The sequence below is a fragment of the Silene latifolia genome, chromosome Y (genome assembly GCF_048544455.1).
Source record: "Silene latifolia isolate original U9 population chromosome Y, ASM4854445v1, whole genome shotgun sequence".
NCBI classification, from domain to species: Eukaryota; Viridiplantae; Streptophyta; class Magnoliopsida; order Caryophyllales; family Caryophyllaceae; genus Silene; species Silene latifolia.
The window spans coordinates 261072346-261078936 of NC_133538.1; the positions used below are offsets into that span (position 1 = coordinate 261072346).

The 6591-nt window shown below is 39.4% G+C and overlaps 1 non-coding gene across 1 annotated transcript; it reads right to left on the reverse strand.

Moving 5' to 3' along the window:
• Positions 1 to 882: 882 nt before the first annotated feature.
• On the reverse strand, positions 883 to 989 carry LOC141635505 (small nucleolar RNA R71). Its single transcript, XR_012540188.1, has one exon. It is a non-coding gene; the product is annotated as a small nucleolar RNA R71 (small nucleolar RNA).
• Between the last annotated feature and the right edge of the window lie 5602 nt (positions 990 to 6591).

The following is a 6591-nucleotide window of genomic DNA, read 5'->3' on the forward strand; positions in this document are numbered from 1 at the left end:
CAATCAAACAAACCAATCATAATCGACCTTGTTCGAACTCTATTCATAGCATTTCATAACGTAATTCCCGTCTCCTTGTGTTCGACCCCTTGTACTACATTCATTTATGTCTAGGGAATTTTATCTTTGATTAGGTGTGCGACAAGCCTATCAAATTTTGGCGCCGTTGCTGGAAAGTACGGTTTTATTGCATTTAGAATTGTTGATTTCTATCTTGTTTTCTTTTGTCTTGAGGAACACTTGTTCCTTGAGACCGTTTCTTACAAATTTCTTAATATTGTTGTCCTATGCCCAGGTCTTCTCGCATTGGAGAATTGTTTCCACCTGATTCCGAGCCCAAGAAAACCTTGCAAAGAAGACGGCGTTTTTTTTTAGAGAAATTAAAGAAGCCGCTTCTCCAGTGCAAATTAAAAGTGCAAGAAAGTCTTACTTAGACGATCTTCAAGCTTTTAAAGAGGAGGAGGTTTCTAGTTCATCATCTCCACCACCACCACCATCTCCAATAAAAAAGATGGTGAAACTTTCCGATCATTCCAAGCCCACCGCGGCTATTATCCCGGCGGGTATCACTACTACCCAAATTACCGCCCGGAGTTCGAGATCAAACCGGCTTTTATTAGTCTTGTGGAGAGAAACCAATTTGGGGGAAGTCCTTTGGAGGATCCCAATTTGCATGATCAAAATTTTTGTGACTATTACTCCATGATTCGGCAATCGGGAGTCATTCAAGCTCAAATAAGGGAAATACTTTTCCTTTTCGCTTTAAAAGACAAGGCAAAACTATAGATCAATAGCCTTGATCGCACCGCCATGGGAATCACCAATTGGGAAACTTTGGCTCTTTCTTTCTATCAAAAGTTTTTTCCACCGGAGAAAATTCAAACTTTGAGGAGCCAAATCACGGGATTCCGTCAACAAGCCCTTGAGAGCTTATATGAAGCTTGGGAAAAGTACAAGTAGTTGCAATGGCAATGCCCACATCATGGGTTGGATGCTTGGTTCCTAGCTATAACATTCTACAATGGATGTTGTGCCGAGTCCCGAAGAATTCTTGATTCCGCCAACAATGGGCGGTTTGATCAAATTGACACGGATATTGCTCATGCCACAATTGAATCCATGGCGATTCATGATGCCCAATATGTTAATTCCCGGAGTGAACCAATCAAAGGTAAATAAAAAAGCTTCCGACACTATCATTTTGAAAGCTCAAATCCTATTGCTTCAAGAAAAATTGGAGGCACAAAATGCGGCTTCCTCTCTTCAAAAAGTCAATGCCATGTCCTCTACAAGCCATATTGTTATTTGTGAAGGTTGCGGAGGTGCGGGTCATTGCACCGCCCTATGCCAAGCTACTATTGAGGAGGTAAATACTTTTCAAAGTTATAGACAAAGTTCATATCCACCGGGTACATTTTCAAACACTTACAACCCAAACACGAAATTTGACCTGAACTTGCCTTATAAAAGTAATAATGTGCTTAACCCTCAACCACAACAAAATTTTGTGCCTCAACCTCAACAACAACAAAATGCCTATGTTCCTCCACAACAAAGGTTCAATTACCCACCGGGCTATCAAAGTCAAAACCAACAACAAAGGCCACCTCAACAAAATTTCCAACAAACTCAAGGTCCACCACCCCAAAATGTCCAACAAAACAACTAAGGGGAGTGACACGTCTGTCGCGTACCTGTCAAAAATAACCAACTGGCTCTAACTAATATAGCTAGGGAAGTCGGGTTGAATCCACAGAGAGGTAGAAATTTGTAAGCTAAATCTAAGTTCGTCAAGGTAACCAAATTGGGGGTTTATAAATGTGATTTTCTAAACTAAAGAGAATAAGGAGAAGAGAATAAAAGGGAGGAGATAAACAGATAGAGAAGAACAGCTAAGACAAACGGTTCACCATAATCATCCGGTCAAGTAATCTAGGTCTCAGGTCAATGCAATACGGTCTAAGGGGTAGCGAACGTCACCTTTCGGTCCTTAATTCACCCTAAAGTGTAAACAGCTTAACTTTCGCCCTCACTGCAATACTCTATTGTTCGCCACTAGTCTCGCCTTTTCCAACCTTTCGGTCAAGGTCAAGGATCACTAAGAATTAAAGGTCTAATTGCGTCGACTCAATTAGGCGGTTACAATTAACTGTAGCATTTAACCAACAAAGACAGTACCAGCATTAACCTAGTAAATCGATTACTCTCCCTTCATATTATGGTTCCCCTATAGTCTTAGCAAAAGAAAATTAGCTACTCATCATCATTGAATTATCAATAACAACAAACAGATAATTAAAACTAGACATGATGATGAAACTAATAAGGATTCAATTAAACAATTATGATAACAATAAAGAGAAGAAGAATTAAAGCGGTAAATAAGATTAAGAATAAAACTAGAATGATAATACCGATCACAAAATCCAAATCCGAGTAGCAAAGTATAGAGGAAGAATAAAATCCAAAGAACAGTGACAAAGTATAATCCGGAAACGAACGAACGTGAGAGTCAGAAGAGATGAGTAACGTAGTTCACTCCTCAACCTTATACTAAAAATCCATCCTAAAACCTAATCTATGGACTAATTACAAAAGCCCATGAAATAATTAGGCGGAAATTAACTAAAGCGCAGGAAACCACTCGATCGAGTAGAAATAATCTACTCGATCGAGCACTTCATCACCAAACCACTCGATCGAGTGGTAACAAACCACACGATCGAGCACCTCTTGCAAGAACTCCTCGATTGGCTCCTTAAACTGGTCGATCGACCAGTCTTGAGTAAATAAAGCATTCGATCGAGCAGCTTGATACGTGCATTTTATATAGTCTTTTTAGTCTATTCTTGCACGCATCTTTATGCTATTTTAGTAGTTATTTGCTACGAATATGCCCCGAATTGCATACTTTGGAAGTTCTTGTATTAATTGCAGGAATGAGCTTAGAGATGCGGAATCAAGCCTAAAACATGTCCCTACGCATGCATTTAGGAGATGAGTTGAGTCGGAGCTTGGAAAGTGCTATTTTGAGATGCGCATTGGAGTAAGGAAGCTAGGCGAGCCAAGAGAGTGCTTCAATTTGCTAGTTCCTGCTTGTAAGAGCCATATCTCGAGTTCTACAACAGCTATTAAGGTGATTCTAGTTGGATGTGAAAGCTTATCCTCTTAGCTTTCCAACGCCACCAACCACGCCCTGTTTGGCCAAGTAACGATGAAATGGCAGCCGTTTGAAGTTCAGTGCGCGAAGCAGGAATTACGCGCTGAGAAGTGCTCGATCGAGAACCATTGTTACTCGATCGAGAAAGCTTATGTCGAGACTTTATTTATGTTATGTTATATTTATTTTATCTTAGATAATAAGTTCTCTTATTATAAATAAGAGATTACCTAGACCTAATGGGGAGAGGAATTACATTTCCCTGTTGCTAAGTATCACGTTACATTGTTTTGGGCGGCGTTCTTCGCTTCTCTGTCGGATCCCTTTGTAACTTCTTCTCTTCTCTTAGACTTTAATTCTATTTATTTTATTTCTCAATTCCTTTCTTATTGCCCTTAATTTCTCTACTGTTATTTATTTCTCTTATGCTAGTAGATCTTATTAATTCCCTTATTATGCCTCTTGATTTAGTTTATTCGTATATGATTGTTATTGCGATTATGAATATGCGTAGCTAATTCCCCTCTGCTAAGACTATAGGGGATCCATAATTATGAAGGGAGAGTAATCGATTTATTGGGTTAATCTTTGGTATTGTCTTTGTTGGTTAAATGTGCAGTTAATTGTATCTGTATGATTGAGTCGACGCAATTAGACCTTTAATTCTTAGTGATCCTTGACCTGGACCGAAAGGTTGGAAAAGGTAGACTAGTAGCGAACAATAGAGTATTGCAGTGAGGGCGAAAGTTAAGCTGTTTACACTTTAGGGTGAATTAAGGACCGAAAGGTGACGTTCGTTACCCCTTAGACCGTATTTGCATTGACCTGAGACCTAGATTACTTGACCGGATGATTATGGTGAACCGTTTGTCTTAGCTGTTTCTCTCTGTCTGGTTAATCCCCTTCTCTTATTCTCTTTTCCTTATTACTATTAGTTTAGAAAATCATTTCAAACCCCCACATTGTGACCCGTTACTCATAGACTAAAATTAGACAGATAAATCTCATTTTTTGCCTCCCTGTGGAGATCGACCTTACTTACCGCTAGCTTCTGTTAGTAGTACTTAGGTATTTATTTTTGGTACCTGACGACGGTATCAAATTTTGGCGCCGTTGCCGGGGAGGCAGCGTAGTTTTATTTGTTTTTATTTAGTTTATTTCTTGTCTCAAGGAGCTTCGGTTCCTTGAGACCGTTATTATGTCTTTCGTTCTTCTCTTTCCGCAGGAAGAGAACGAAATTTTTGGTACTTATTTAGCCAGGTTTTTGGAGTGGCTCGAGCCCGCACGAGATGCATTTTATGAACTCCAATTATCTTTTGGACTATCTTCCGGGGTATGAATGACCCTACGCGAGCATACCTAGAATCTATTGGTAAGTGGGATTTCGAAGGAATCCCCGTAAATGAGGTATTAGAATTCTTTAATTGGTTTGCTGCTGAATCTCTTAAACCCAACTTTTCTCTTCATGTTGACTCAAATGAGGGGGTGGGTGAGACCTTAGAAACCAATCTAGGAAATGCTGACGGAGACATAGAGGAGACCACTAGCGTGGTTGACAATCCTTTTTATGAGGATAGTTTAGAACCCTTTTATGATTCTTGCACTGATAGTGAGGGTGATTTGAAGGCTCTCTTTGAGAATCTCCATCTTGACGAGTCTAGCAATAAGGAGAGTGAGGAGGTAGATTTAGACAGTCTTGAGGTCAAATGGGATACTTACGATGATATAGTAGATGAACCTATTATAGAGGACCCAATTGACCCAATTGACTTTACCGTCCCTTGCATTTGGGATGAATACCCACCTTCTCCTTTAGCTGACCAGACTCCTTCACCTCACAGTTCTTACCCGTCTGAGCACTTAAATTCTACTCGCGTTATTTTTAAGTTGAATGTTGTTGAGCTCCTTCATTTACCACCTGCGGTTAACCTGAGCTTTTATATTCCGCTCTTAGCTGGAGGGCAGAATTATTTTGTGAACAATTTTAGGAGCTGTCATAGGAAATTTGTTAGACTTAAACGGTTAAACATTTTTATTTCCTATTTCTGTAATCCACTTTTGTGCTACTTATGCTTTTGTGTAGCATATGCGCAGATGTATGATTTGATGCTGCGCGCTTTGAGCTGTTTTGATTGTGACTATTAGAGAGGCTCGAAGAAAAGAAGGTCGAGCTGGGACCTGTCTGAAGCTAGCGCTACCCGGGAGGCAACCCGGCGATTTTATTTTGCATTTTTATTTTATTTCAGTTGTAATAAATGTTTTTTATACCATAGACTATCTCAGTATGCTTGTCTTGTTAGTTTGCGGGCTGTTCTTATTGCGTTTTTGCAGGTATGCACTGGGGATTACTCGATCGAGTACTTTTTGTACTCGATCGAGAGCTTTTTCTGCTATATTCACTCGATCGAGTGAAATATTTACTCGATCGACCACCTGCGAAAAGAGAAACCACTCGATCGACTGCCTTTCTTCTCGACCGAGCAGTTTTTGGATGCCCATTCATTCGATTGACTTGGATTAGCTTCTTGAGACGGTTTTAGGGGTTTTAGCAACCTCCCATTTCATGGTCGGTTTGGGGAGGTCCCTTATTTCGCGTATCTTGTGAGTTTTCCGTATTTACTCTCTTTCTCCTTCAGTTTGCATTTCCTTTCCATGTTTTGGTACAATGGGGGCGTTGTACAGTTTGGTTTGGGGAGGTTATGCATCCATATCTGTGTCTGCATATTGTCTTTATTGCATTTCTGTTGTCACGTTTAATTTCCGTTTGCATTGTTGTTTATTCTTATTAAAATCAAAAATCTCATAAAAATTGAAAAATTTCAAAAATTCAAAAAATCTTCACTGTTATTTTTGCATATAGGTTGAGTCGGAACGGTAGATTTCCATGATGACAATACACTATAACTTGTCAATTTACTTGAGCCTTGCACTTTATTGATAGTTTTTAGCTTTGTCATACGCATAATCTACGAGTTTCTGTTCAAATATAGCTGACCGTTTAGACTTGACCTGATAAATTGGCAAACTACTTAAAAATTCTTAGTTTTTAGATCCCACAACTGGTGACATTCATGACCAGTTCATTAGGAATTTTGAGTAGTACTCCTTGCATAGCATGTTCGTTTTTTTTGCACATTTATGACATTCAATTTCTCGTCAAATGCATACTTTCGGGTTTGTGGTCGGTGTCACATGCAGGGAGGTGCTTGCAAATTTCCCTTTCCTTATATTTTCACCCATTTAGCTCCACATTAGCCAAAACTTGCCTTTTTGACCCATTAGCTACATCCCAAACTAAGCCTGCCTAGTCAAGCTAGTTAGTATGTTCTTTTGTGGTATGAGTTTTCGTCTGCAGTTTGGCCGTATCTCTTTTGTATGGAGTTGTTGGAAAATAAAGGAAGGGAGTATGAAAAAAACAAGTGTTGAAAAAG